The sequence below is a fragment of the Myotis myotis genome, unplaced genomic scaffold (assembly GCF_014108235.1).
Source record: "Myotis myotis isolate mMyoMyo1 unplaced genomic scaffold, mMyoMyo1.p scaffold_m19_p_12, whole genome shotgun sequence".
In the NCBI taxonomy this organism is placed as follows: domain Eukaryota; kingdom Metazoa; phylum Chordata; class Mammalia; order Chiroptera; family Vespertilionidae; genus Myotis; species Myotis myotis.
Window position 1 is genome coordinate 42497557 of NW_023416316.1, and position 14965 is coordinate 42512521.

Here is a 14965-nt window from a genome sequence, read left to right on the forward strand (position 1 = left end):
CCACCCCTTGGAGCAATCACTATTGCTAAGGAGTAACATGATTTGGTCGGTTCCCGCGGGGGGGGGGGGGGGGGGGCAGGGAGGAGACATATTACCAGATGAAGGAAGATGATAAAACTTGCCAGGATACCAAAAATGAGTACTATCCCCAGTTCATCATAAATTATGAAAACTTAAGTCTCCAAATTCTCATTCTTGCGAGGCTCTGGGCTTCAGCTCAGCGCTCTGACTCAGAGCCCATCACTTAACTTCCTGCCAGGAGGCGACTTCAGCTCTGGGGAAAAGCAAGCCCATTATCCATTATATTTGCTTGGATTGATTGATACGAGAAGTTGCTGGGGATGTTCTCTGACATTTGCTAAGGGCAAATTTTTCTATAACGAGGGATGAGAAATTGCAGTGTGTCCCAGGAGACTGATTGCAGGACCAGAATATAAATCCCAGCTCTGGAATGTAATTTGATAACATGATCTTGACCTTAATATAGATTAAGTTAAAAAGATAGTGAAATTAATTGATCAATAATTACAAAATGTTTTTGACAACAAACATGAAACGGGCATTATTTAAATACTGTGCTGATTATTGGAACTTTCAGAAAAAAAGGAGGCTTGGATCTATTTGCTGAGAAAGGTTCCCTACAGGGTCCCTTGGGCCATGTGTGATTGTGTTTGATCCTTGATCTGACAGATTAAGAAAGCTCAGGCAAAGGATTCTCACTGGTTGAGAGGACAAGAGAAAAAAAGCATGTATCTGACATAGCCCTTTAGAGAGTAATTTTTCTCGTTGAATTGGTGTTAATATGCCAGTAGCTCTCAAGCAAACAGCCTGCTATAGCAAAAACAAGTAGACTTCGTGGACTCAGGCAGATGTATTTGCAAAGCACAATTTTCAAAAAGTTGACATACTTCTCATACAAATATATGCTGAGCATGTGTCAAAGATGAATTAATTACAGAGATGTTATGGGCTGAATTGTGCTCCCCCAAAATTCATATGATGAAATCCTAACCTCAAGTAGTACTTCAGAATGTGACTGTATTTGGAGATAGAGGTATAAAGAGGTCATTGATGTTAAATGGGGTCATAAAGCTGAGACCCTAATCCGACATAACTTGATATGCTTATAAAAAGAGGAAGAGACATGAGGGGTGCATGTGCACAGAGAAAAGACAGCATGAAGAGGCAGCAAGAGGGCGGCCAATTCTAGCCAAGGAGACAGGCCTCAGAGGAGACCAACCCTACTGACACCTTGATTGTGGACTTCCAGCCTCCGGAACTGTGAGAAGACAAATTTCTGTTGTTTAAGCCACCTAGTGTGTGATATTTTGTTATGGTTGTCCCAGGGAAATATGAGAGGGAACAGAAGAAAGGCAAAGCTGGTTTCAAAGAGGATTGAAGAGACTGATTTATCTAGTTGGTGATAATGAGAATTCTGGAATAAGATTGCTGTTAGTGTCCTTCAGGTCTATATAACTATAACCTTCTTAGACAAGAATCATCAGTTTTCTACAAGTTGACATTCTTGAGGCCTAATTAATAGCAGGTAATAAGTCAAACATAGTCCCATTGTCCTAGAACACAGTTTCTCAACAGCGGCACTATTGACCTCGTGTACTGGACAATTTTTTAAAAATATGTTTTTATTGATTTCAGAGAGGAAGGGAGAGGAGAGAGATATGGAAACATTAATCATGAGAGAGAATCATTAATCGGCTGCCTCTTGCACACCTGATACTGTGGACCAAACCTGCGACCTGGGCATGTGCCCTAACCAGGAAGCAAACTGTGACCTCCTGGTTCATAGGTCGACACTCAATCCCTGAGCCAATTTTTTTTTTTTTTTATAGTGAGGTTTAGTTTTTTTTTTTTAATCCTCACCTGAGAATTTTTATTTATTTATTTATTTATTTATTTTTAGAGAGCGAGGAAAGGAGAGGGAAACATTGATGTGAGAGAGAAACATCCATTGGTGGCCTCCCATATGCGCCCCGACCAGGATCAAACCCACAACCTAGGTATGTGTCCTGAGAATTAAACCTGCAACCTCTGGTATACAGTATGGTGATCCAACCATCTGAGCCACCCAGCCAGGGCATGGCCTGGACCAGCCATGGGCAAACTACGGCCCGCAGGCCGGATCCGGCCCGTTTGAAATGAATAAAACTAAAAAAAAGACCGTACCCTTTTATGTAATGATGTTTACTTTGAATTTATATTAGTTCACACAAACACTCCATCCATGCTTTTGTTCCGGCCCTCCGGTCCAGTTTAAGAACCCATTGTGGCCCTCGAGTCAAAAAGTTTGCCCACCCCTGGCCTGGACAATCTTGATTCTTTGTTGTGGGGGCTGTCACGCGCATAAGATGTTCAGCAGCAGCCCTGGCCTCTATCCACTAGATGGCAGCAGGATTTGCTCCCCATTCAGTTTTTGACACTTAGAAAGGTTTTCTGATGTTGCCAAATGTCCTTTGGGGCTGGGGGATTGCCCCCAATTAAGAACTACTTTTGTAGTATAATTGAATTAAATACCCAAAAGTCATATTTTCGCCTTATTCCCAAGTTTTATTTAAATGTTGTTAATAGTGTTCAAATCACTGCTCTGCCCCTTGCTGTGTGTCCTTGGTCTGGTTTTTAACCTGAGTTTCAGTATTTTCATCTGTAAAACCAAGCAAATACACTTTTACCTCAGGGGTTGGCCTGAGGATTAAGTGAAACTATATGTGCAAAACACGGATAATAGCAAACTCAAGTAGCCACACACTGGCCTCATGGCTGGCCGTGCACCTGTGGCCTGGGAGGATCATAGACAGCGGGGTCTGTGCTTCAGGGGACTGCTGGCTGGTTCCCATCACTGAGAAGCCAGGTCCCTGCCGCTGATCTGGGCACCTCCCCTCCCCACTACCAACAGGGCAGAGGAGTGAATGGTCTTTATAAAGTTAGGTGAAGACAGGAAGGCAGGGTTACCCTTCCTTTCCCTTTGGCCATCACAGTGTGCCAGCTTTCTTCTCTGTCCCTCACCTGATGCAGTTGTCAACCCCCTACACTGCTTTCTGCTAGGACCCAGGGCCCACCTGACTTCTCTCCTCTGCCTTGGGCAAGCACAAGTGCCAGGGTGTAGGATTGGGGCTTCCCTATCAAAGTGTAACTGGCATCTTTGTTGCTATCCTGCTGATTTTCAGAAGAGAGCTTGTTGATCAACTGAATTGAAGTTATATGCGTGTTGTTAAAGTACTTTATGCCTCAGCAGGGGCTAAGGGGGAAGGAACTGATGTGGTCTCTGGACCTCTTCCCTGAAGGAGACAATGGGATTACCTAGGAAAGCACGTTAAGACCAACCTAGATCCCTCCCTGGGACTCCATTGTCCATCAGGGGGTGCCCTGTGTGTGTGGGGGGAGGCTGGGACTGGGGAAGGGGTTTCATTGTTGTTTTTTAAGCTTCTAAATTAGCAGCAGTTTGCTTTCTATTGAGGAGGGGGGTTGGTTCAGAGCTGGTTCAGCCTACGGTGGCACAGCCCTCTGCTTGCTGTCCGTGGGGACTGTTGCTCCCCATTCCTGCTCATGAGAACCCAGCTGAGGCAGCCTGGACTGGAGCCCTGGACTGGACCTCCAGCAGAGGGAAGGGAGCCTGCCTTCGGACAGAGGGGAATCGCGTCAGAGAGCTCCCCTGGGCCTTGGCTGCAGGCTTCTCAGCTCCCCTTCACCCAGCAGGGCCGGGCTGGCCCGAGTGAAAGTTGTGTGAACCAGCATGAGCTATCCATAATGGGAAGACGTGAGCTGTTAGTGACCTCTTCTGTGTGGATTGTGACCCGTCAGTGATGCTTCAGGCTGCACGGTGCAGTAGGTAGGCCCTGGAAGAGGGGTGCACCGGGCAAGGGCAGGGGAACCTGCCTAGACCCACCAGCACCATTTGCTCAGCATGGATAGGAAGGCCCTTAATCTTCCTGGATTTCAGTTTCTTCATGAACAGAGTGGGGCGTAAAAATGCTGTCCTGTTTTCCTCATAGATTGTGAGAATCAAGTACAAGAATTTTTTTTAAAAGTGGGGGCGGTACTTATGAGCTACGATATTCTGAGTGGGAACTCTGGCGAGTTTCTTATAGAAATACTGCCGCTGGGTGGGTCGTTGTTCACCATTTAACACTTAATGAAACCCTACTCTGTGCCAGGCACCGATCTAGGTGCTGATGATACAACAGGGAACAAAACAGGCAAAAAAAAAAATAAAAAAATCCTTCTTACATTCTATTGTGGGGAGACAGGATCAAAAAAATAAGTAATGTTAGTTGTTCATAGGTGGCATGGAGGAAAATAAAGCAAGGAAGGGGGAGAGAAAGTGTAGTAGCCAGCCCCAAATGGCCTCACCCCTGGTAGTCACACCCCTGTGTGTGACCCTTCCACGTTGTACCAGGGTTGGTCTGTGTGACGAACAGATGTGGCAGAAGTGATGGCAAGTCACATCTGAGATTAGGTTTCAGGAGTCGGGCTTCCTTCTAAGGCTCTTTCATAGCTGAAACTAGACCGTGTACCCATTGAACAGCAGCTCCCCATTTCCCCTTTCCCCCAGCCCCTGGCAGCCACCTATTTCTAAGGGTTTGACTATGTTAGAGGCCTCATATAAATGGAATCATGCTGCATTTGTCCTTCTGTGACTGATTTATAAACTTAGCATAATTCCCTTTAGGTACACCATGTAGTCACATACAACAGGATTTCCTTCTTTTAAAAGGCGGAATAGTGTTCTATTGTGTTTATATACTACATTTTCTTTATCTGTCAACGGATGTTTAGGTTGTTTCCATATCTTGGCTATTGTGACTAATGCTGCAATAAACATGGAAGTGCAGGTATCTTTTCAAGATCATGATTTCAATTTTTTTTTTGGTATATGTCCAGAAGTGGGGTTGCTGGATCATGTAGAAATTCTTTTAATTTTTTAAGGAAGCTCTGTACTGTTTTTCATAGAGGCTGTATCATTTTGCATTTCATCAGTAGTGCACAAGGGTTTCCTTTTCTCTATATCCTCATCAACATTTGTTATCTTTTGACATTTTGATGGTAGCCATCCTAACAGGTTTGAGGTGATATTTCATAGTGGTTTTGATTTGCATTTCCCTGATGATTAGTTGAGTATCTTTTCACATATCTATTGGCTGTCTGTATGTCTTTTTTGGAGAAATATCTATTCAAATCTTTTGCCTATTTTTAATTGGGTTATTTGTTGTTTGTTTGTTTTTTGCTATTGAGTTGTAGGAGTTTCTTGGATATTAACATTTTGTATAATAGCCCCTTAGCAGACATATGATTTGCAAGTATTTTCTCCCATTCCATAGGTTGTCTTTTCACTCCATCGATTGTTTCCTTTGCTGTGCAGAAGCTTTTTAGTTTGATGTAGCTCCATTTGTCTATTTTTGCTTTTGTTATTGTGCTTTTTAGTGTCATAATCAAGAAATCATTGCCAGGACCAATGTCATGAAGCTTTTCTCCTGTGTTTTCTTCTAGTAGTTTTAATTTCAGGTCTTGTATATGTCCTTAATTCATTTTGAGTTGATTTTTGTGAGGCAAGAGATACTATAAAAGCATTTACAAAAGCCACATAAGTGCTCTGATGGGGTAATTACAGGGTGCAAAAGAAGCACATAGGAGTAGCCCAATTCCTAGTTGGGGGTGGTGAGGGCATGAGTCCCTGAGACAGGAGGAGTTGACTGGGATCATGAGGAGGTCAGGGAGGGGGAGGGAGGAGAGGATAGCAAGGTAGAGGGGACTGTATGCACAGACCCAGAGGCTAGATGAGGAAGATACCAATGCTGGGCAGGCTTACAAGGGGGCTTCTCAAATGGACTCGAGCTTGGCTGAATTGGTCACCAGCTCCGTGGGGAGCAAGGCTGCGCTCCACCCCTAAGATTGCAGTCTTCCTTTTTTCTTTTCTTTTCCTCTCCAGGTTAGGCATTCCTATGCCTCACAGGTCAGGTTCAGCTCACCTCCCTCTGTCCCTTTTACTTAGTACAAAGTTTTCAACCTTCCTGCATTTCCTTAATTCTGGAACTCCCTCTCTGGTGCCATTGCATGCCCATTTGATGCTCACTGCTTTTAATACAGCTTTCTCTTGTATTAGAGAGCCATCTAATTATTAAGATCATTAGAGGTGGGGCTCTCACTTCTCAGCAGTTTTGCTCTGAAGGCTCTGAGGCATTTTGGTGCTCCTGTTGGAAAACATAGTTAGATTTAAAGCAAGGGCACACATCTGAATGCTGCAGGGGCCAGGCAGGTCCTGGAAGTGAGTGGCAGGCCCTCTGGCCACATGCCCTCTGTCCTGCCTTTCGCTTTCCTGCCTCTGCTGGAGACACAGTGATAAGCACTAGTGTTTCACTGCTCTTCACAGTGATGTGGAAAACCCACAATGCAAGCAGGATGATAAGTAGCAACTGTCACTGGCCCTGTGCTGTGGTGATAGTGCGAAGGGTGGGGGAAGATGGTGGAATGCAGAGAAAATGTGATATCCGGTGTGATGGCAGCCCGGCATAGTTGAATAGTGAGAATGCAGGCCTACAGTTCACAGGTATTCCAACAGAAGCCTGAAATATGCATGGTTTGGGGGAGGTAGGGGATATATGAAATTGACTAAATTTTAATTATTAGAAAACAGTTTCAAATTTTAAATATGCTGTACAGGCTACTGTCATGCAGGCCACACAAAATATATGTATGCCTCATTCAGAGGTTCTAAACCAGCGGTTCTCAACCTGTGGGTCGCGACCCCTTTGGCGGTCGAACGACCCTTTCACAGGGATCGCCTAAGACCATCCTGCATATCAGATATTTACATTACGATTCATAACAGTAGCAACATTACAGTTATGAAGTAGCAACAAAAATAATTTTATGGTTGGGTCACAACATGAGGAACTGTATTTAAAGGGCCAGAAGGTTGAGAACCATTGTTTTTAAAAATTAAAAAAAAAAAATCTAAACCATTGCTGCACAGTAGGATCACCTGGGGAGCTTTTAAAAGTCCAAGTCACACCGCTGGCCAATTAAATCAGAATCTCGGGTGGCAGGAGGAGTCATCAGCATATTTTTTTAATTGCCAGGTGATTCCAACGGGCAGTTAAGATTGAGAACGCCTGGGTTTGGTGAGCATGTTTGTGGCCTCTGATTTAACAGGCCGTGTTTTGGCAGAAAATGTGGCGAGTGCTTTGCTGCGCCGGAGGCCTTTTCCAGTGTTAACTGGCACGTGTGCTGCATCACAGATACCAAGTGTCCTGGATGGGACCTCCGAAGGGAAACCTCACGTTCTCTCCTGTTTCTCTGGAGAACCCCATTTCCTTGTCTTGGAGTGTGGGTTGTACGGTGATGGGAGAAGGGGTCACTAAAAAACTCACGTGCTGTTTTACCTTAAATCAGAGGTTCTCAACCTGTGGGTTGCGACCCCTTTGGCGGTCGAATGACCCTTTCACAGGGGTCGCCTAAAACCATCCTGCATATCAGATATTTACATTACGATTCATAACAGTAGCAACATTACAGTTATGAAGTAGCAATGAAAATAATTTTATGGTTGGGTCACAACATGAGGAACTGTATTTAAAGGGCCGGAAAGTTGAGAACCACTGCTTTAAATGGTTGCAAAAGGTCCTTACATCACGTACACTATCTGGATCTAGCATGTTATCCTGCATCCGATTTCTTATTGTCACCTGGCTACACTGCCTTTATATTATGTGACAATGACAAAGCATCATACATGTGCAGTTACATTGCAACCATGAGACCATGCCCAGTCGGTAGGTGCACAAGAAATTATGTTCAAGGTCTCAGAAGGACCGCGTATGGCAGGCCTCACCTGATACAATCACTGTGTGCCAGTAAATGACAGTGTCTGACATTCTTTCCCCATCCTCAGGGGGTGGTGTTTCCTATAGTTCCGTCCTTGACTCTGTTGTTTCTCTTGGATCACAGACTTCGGCTGGAATTCTCATAGCTCTTAAATCTGAGCTGCCAGTTCATGTTCTCTTCTGAGTTCCAAACCCACATTTGCACGTGAATGCCTTATAGCAGCGGTTCTCAACCTGTGGGTCGCGACCCCTTTGGCGGTCGAACGACCCTTTCACAGGGGTCGCCTAAGACCATCCTGCATATCAGATATTTACATTATGATTCATAACAGTAGCAACATTACAGCTATGAAGTAGCAACGAAAATAATTTTATGGTTGGGTCACAACATGAAGAACTGTATTTAAAGGGCCAGAAGGTTGAGAACCACCGCCTTATAGGAAACATGGACTCAGTGTGATCCATCCTGAATTCTTTATTGTTTTCCATAAATTTGTTACTCTCTTTGTTTGCTTTGTTTTAAAAATGGAATTTACTAGAAGGAAAATCAAAGAAGAATTTAAAAAACCAGGGCTCAGAAGCACAGAAGCCTCAGAATCTTGTTAACAGCCTCAGAAACACAGGCTGTTTAAAGATTTGGCCTTTGGATGACTCATTTGTAGATTCCTCCAGTCCCCATGTGTTTCTGCTTCAATTCAGGTTCCTAGAGGCGGTAAACCGATTGGCCTCCCTGGGGTCATGTGTCCACCCTCAGGTGGTGGTGGGGTCCTGTGATTGGAAACCCCACCAGAATCAGATATAATGGGATGGGAGCCGTCCTTCAGAGTGCTGTTACAGAGAAGCAGGAGCACTTGCAAGATAGAGGGAAGGATTTCATAAAAATTGTCCCTTTTTTATTGATTTAAATATTATACAAGAAGCACATCCGTGAATGCATTTGGGGAAAATCAAATAATGAAGAACGTTGAATACTACCTGATTCCTCCCTACTCTCTTCCCCAGAGGTAAGCACTACCGAGTTATGATGTATATCTATAGGTCTTCTGTTGTGTGCTTTTAGGTATATATGTAACTATGTATGTAAAAATATATGTACAGGTATATACATTAATATAACTCATTTTCTTTTCACATGAATATGACTTTCTGCTTTCACTTAATTTACAGGTCTTTACCATTCTAAAACAGCTCTACCTCATTGCTATTTTATTTTATTTTTTGGTTAATTCTCACCCAAGAATATTTTTCCCATTAAATTTTCAGAGAGAGTGGAAGGAGAGGGAGGAAAAGAGGGGGGGAGGAGGTGAGAAGGAGAGAAGGAGACGTTGATTGGTTGCCTCCCAAACGCCCCCTGACTGGGCCTGAGATCAAACCTGCAATCTAGGTACAGTGGGGCCTTGACTTATGAGTTTAAGTGATGGAGCTCGTTAAGGACCTCATTAACTCAAATTACTCTGTCAACTCAAAGCAAAAAATCGACAGAGAGACGGCTCGTATCTCGGAAAAACTCGTTAGTCGGGACACTCGTAAGTCAAAGCCCCACTGTAAGTGCCCTGACGGGGAATCGAACCCACAACCTTGTGGTACAAAGGACAATGCTCCAACCAACTGAGCCACATGGCCAGGGCCCTCATTGCTCTTTTAATAAGAAAATTAATTCACGGTCAACATGAAGCAGTTCAGAAGTTTATAAAATGAAAAGTAAAAATTTCCCTTCCTAGAATCCACATTTCCCTAAACCCCTAGTGCTGTCCCTTGGAGTTGACCACTGTTACCAGCTTCTTATGTATCCAAAGAAATTCTCCCAGGTAAACAAGTGGGGCCTACTTCTAGGACTGCTTTCTGTTTGTATCCTGACAATGTTCCAATGCTAATTATTTCGTGTGTTAACTCATGCCTGCCAGTGTTATAGCAAAATTAGCAGTATCAAGGGATGGATGATCACCAACATTTTTGATAAAAAATGTGATTCTTTATATTACTGTCAATGAACCCTTTCTCCATCTTCTAAACTTCCTCACTCCCATATAATTATTTTCTCTTTCATATAACAGAGGCCATGCCAGTTTTTAAAATCAACATCTTATAGATATACTTGCTATTTATGAATTTGACATAGAAACCTAATGTTCAAAGATGTTCTTCACTATTCTGCTAATATGAAGGGGATAAACTAGAAGCTGGTTTGTAAAATCCAGCTCTAACCAGTATCTCTCTCTGGACCAGAACAGGCAGCGTTCCGCAGGGAGACAGACATTGGCAAGCTTTTTTGTTTGAATTCTGGGAAGTTTCTTTTTTCCCATAGACCAGCGGTTCGCAACCTGTGGGTCACGCCCCCTTTGGGGGTTGAACGACCCTTTCACAGGGTTCCCCTAAGACCATTGGAAAACACATATATAATTACATATTGTTTTTGTGATTAATCACTATGTTTTAATTATGTTCAATTTGGAACAATGAAAATACATCCTGCATATCAGATATTTACATTACGATTCATAACAGTAGCAAAATTACAGTTATGAAGTAGCAACAAAAATAATTTTATAGTTGGGGAACACGAGGAACTGTATTAAAGGGTCGCGGCATTAGGAAAGTTGAGAACCACTGCCATAGACTGTTTTGTAGATAGAGAGGAAGTTAGAATTGAGTGATACACAGGCACACCTTGTTTTATTGAGCTTTGCTTTATTGTGCTTCACAGATACTACTTTATTTTTACAAATTGAAGGCAAGACCCTCCACCAGCAACGATTACAGATTGCTTCATTGGGATGTTTGGAACTGAACCCACAATACCTCTAAGGTAGGCCTTTAAGCCTTCTTATACTAATAGCTATTGAGAAACAGTTACACAGAGTAGAAGGAGAATCGGCTGGTGTGACTGTTGGGGAACAGGGGGGTCCTGATCGCCTTCTGAAGGGTGCTGGGGAAGCAGGGCTCACCCTCACCTCCTCCTTTGGCTCCAGGTCAAGCTCCAGGAGGACCTTGTGGACACATTGTGTCCTGCTACGTAATCTTTTCCAGTCAGTAAAAGGGGTCCCCATTCCCTTGGGCATGTTAAGGACTCCCCTTCTCCCCTGACTGTGAAGAAAAGCAAAATGGAAAATGGAGAGAAATAAAGAATGTGATTATTCTGTGTTGGTTCTGGAACAGCTAAATCTTTGATGTTCTGACCTATAAAGGAAGCATTAAGATGTTTCTAGTATGCTGTGCTCTTCAGACCCCTGTGCTTCCTCCAATTGAACTTAGGGACTAAGGCTCTGTGACAGCGGTTCTCAACCTGTGGGCGCGACCCCTTTGGCGGTTGAACAACCCTTTCACAGGGGTCACCTAAGACCATCCTGCATATCAGATATTTACATTACGATTCATAACAGTAGCAACATGACAGTTATGAAGTAGCAACGAAAATAATTTTATGGTTGGGTCACAACATGAGGAACTGTATTTAAAGGGCCAAAAGGTTGAGAACCACTGCTCTATGAGCTGTTACGTATTGGCGCATGGCTGCTTAAAACAAACAATCCTACTTCCAAGACTCGGGACTCCTGCTAAGAGGTGAACTTAGAAGCAATTGCTTTTTGTGTATCAATTCTATTGAATAATCTTGAGGTAAGAAATGGGCAGAATTTTCACTGATTTACTGTGATGAAAGCAAAGAGGGGATCTCTCAGGTTATTCTGTGGAGAAGACTTAGAATTCCCATCTGCCAGGGAACTGCCTTGACCCAAAACACAGAGAGGCAATCAACCTCTGCTATGTTCTTCTTCAGGGAATGTGGTTGTTTCCTTTTTATGGAAGCTGGGCTCCCTTTGTCATCAACACTAGGTCTTTTCTCCTTCCTCTTACCCTCCAAACCGACCCTCTCTGAATACATCAGTCCCCACTCGCTGGCCCAAGATTAAACCGTAAGTTCGGAACCATGCCTTGTACACGGTAAACACTTGCTTGACCAACATTTGCTGAATTGACTACAAAGAATTCACAACCACAGTAGAAACCTTCCAATCAGAAATTCCTCTCCCTTTTGTTTGGTTCCAGCCTGCGGGGCTGGGGAAAGGCTGCTGTGTTTGCTTGCAAATAGCTACATGTGATGTGGCCAGGGTGGGCCATCAGAACCGTGGGTGTGCAGAACTGACTGTCAAACTTAAAGGGCAAGATGAAGAGAAAATGGAGAACAAATGGATGCCTGTGGCTATGTGTTTGCTGTGTGGGACACAATTGATTATATAGAACAACTGGGGAGGGCAGTTCAGAATTCACACTGTGAGCAGGAGTGCATGCTGGCTGTCCTCTCCTGGTGGGTGTGTGGGCTGAGGGAGATGGAGGGCACATCACTTATACACTCTGACTTTTCATAAAATCATTGATAGTACAAACAGGCTGAAAATCAGATAGACCATATTTTGGGCCATGAAACCAGTACTAGTACATTTAAAAGGATTTAAGTCATACGAAACATATTCTCTGATCACAGTGGAATTAAACTGGAAAGCAATAACAGGAAAATTCTTGAAAAATCCCCAAATATTTGGAAACTAAATAGTATACTTTTAAATAACCCATAGATCAAAGACAAATTGAAAAGGGAACTTAGAAAATATTTTGAACTGAATGAAAATGAAAGCGCATGTCAAGTTTGTGCCACTGAAACAATACACAGGAGGAAGATTATGGCACTAAATGCCTGATTTGAAAAGAAGAAAATTTTCAAATCAATGACCTCAATTTCCACCTTAAGAACTGAAAAGTAGAGCACATTAAACCCAAAGTAAACAGAGAAAGAAAGTATGTTTTTTAAAATGAGATATAACTGACATATAACATGGTATCAGTTTTAGGTATACAACATAATGATTTGATATATATGTATGTATATGTTGTGAATTGATCACTGAAAGTTTTGGTACCATCTATCACCTCATATAGATACAATTTTTTTCTTGTGATAAGAACTTTTAAGATTTACTTTCTTAGCTATGTTCAAATATACAGTACAGTGCCGTTAGCTAATGACCATGCTGTACTTTACAGCCCTAGGGCCTATTTATCTTATAACGGGAAGTTTGTACCTTTAGATCAGCGGTTGCCAACCTTTCGGACCTCATGGATCATCAGTGGTCTGTGGACCACCGGTTGGCAACCGCTGTTTTAGACCATCACCCATTCACTCATCACCCTCTCTCCTCTCCACCCTTCACCTGAAACCCTACCTCTGGCAAGCACCTATCTGTTCTCTGAATCTATGAGTTCAGTTTTTTTAGATACCACATATAATTAAGAACATATAGTATTTGTCTTTCTCTGTCTGGCTTATTTCACTTAGTATAATGCCCTCAAGGTTCATCCATGTTGTTGCAAATGGCATGATTTCATTCTTCTTTATGGGTGAATAAGTTCCTGTGTTTGTATGTGTGTTATCAATTAAAACTATCCATTCATCCGTCAATAGACACTTAGGTTGTTTCTTTGTCTTTGTTATTGTAAATAATGCTGCAGTGACCATGGAGGTGCAGATATATTTTGCAATAGTGATTTTGTTTCCTTTGGATAAATACCTAAAAGTGGAATTGCTGGATTATATGGTAGTTCTATTTTTAATTTTGAAAGGAAACTCCATACTGTTTTTCATATTGGCAGAACCAGTTTACAATCTCACTAACAGTGCACAAGGGTTTCCTTTACTCACATCCTCACCACCAGTTGTTGTATCTAACCTTTTTGAAATAGCCTTTCTGACAGGTATGGGGTGATATCTCATTGTGACTTTGATTTTTATTTCTCTGATGATAAGTGATTTTGAGCTTCTTTTCATGTATATTGGCCATTTGGATGTCTTATTTGGAAAAATGTTTATTCAGTTCCTCTGCCCATTTATTATTATTTTATTTTATCTTTCAATCAGTTTACTTTCAATACTGTTTTGTGTTGGTTTCAGGTGTACAGCATAGTGGTTAGACAAACATATTTTTCAAAGTGTCCCTGCCCCGATATTCCCAGTACCCACCTGGCACCACACAAAGTTATCGCAATATTATTGACTGTATTCCCCCGGCTGTACTTGACATCCCGGTGACGATTGTATAATTACCAGTTTGTACTCCTTAATCCTTTCACATCTTTCACCCAGTCTCCCTCTGGTAGCCACCAGTTGGCTCTCTGTGTCTATGAGTTTGTTTCAGTTTTGTTTGCTTATTTTGTTTTTTAGATTCCACATATAAGTGAAATCATATGGTATTATTCTTTCCCTGACTGACTTATTTCATTTAGCATAATACCCTTTAGGTACATCCATGCTATCACAAATGATAAGATTTCATTCTTTTTATGGTCAAGTATCCTATTGTATATATGTACCATCACTTTTCTTTTTTTTTAAATCACTTATCTATTCATGGGCACTTGGGTTGCTTACAGATCTTGGCTATTGTAAATACTGCTGCAATGAGCATAGGGGTACCTATATTCTTTTGAATTAGTGTTTTGGGTTTCTTTGGATAAATCCGCAGAAGTGGAATTGCTAGGTCAAAAGGCAGTTCCATTTTAAATTTTTTGAGGAAACTCCACACTGTTGTTTTCCACAGTGGCTGCACCAGTCTGCATTCCCACCAACAGTGCACAAGGGTTCCCCTTTCTCCACATCCTCGCCAACACTTGTCATTTGTGGACTTACTTATCTATTTTTTCCTTTTTATTATATTGGCTTTTAAAAAATACTTTTTATTTTTAAATTACAGTTGACGTACAGTACTATATTAGTTTCAGGTGTATACCCCAGTGATTACTAAGTGATCATCTTCATAAATTGTTGTGCCCAGATTTCAAAGTTCCCAAGACCCCCAGGGAGCCAGTCAGTCCGATGCAAAAGCAAAGAGTCATTTATTTCAAACCTAGGTTTGGCTCCCCTGCCACACTCACCGATGCAACGGTAAGCTCCAGTGGCCGAGAGAGAGAGAGAGACCTGATGGGACAGGGGGTTTTAAAGGGGGGTGGAGTGAGGGCAGGAGAGGGGACTGTGGGCCCCGCCGATTGGCCAGGCGCCAGTCGGTACAGGATGTGGTCATAGTGATGGCGTGCACTTCCCTTGATTATTATTGGTTAGTCCAGAGAAATCCTGGGTGTGGCTA

The 14965-nt window shown here is 42.5% G+C and overlaps 1 long non-coding RNA gene across 1 annotated transcript in view; it reads left to right on the forward strand.

Annotated features, from left to right (window-relative positions):
- LOC118667483 overlaps positions 1–14965 on the forward strand; it is a 121120-nt gene that overhangs the window by 2563 nt on the left and 103592 nt on the right. Inside the window, exons 2-3 of the long non-coding RNA XR_004971285.1 lie at positions 8753–8839; positions 10540–10641. This is a non-coding gene — a long non-coding RNA (uncharacterized LOC118667483). The remainder of the gene's footprint in view (positions 1–8752; positions 8840–10539; positions 10642–14965) is intronic.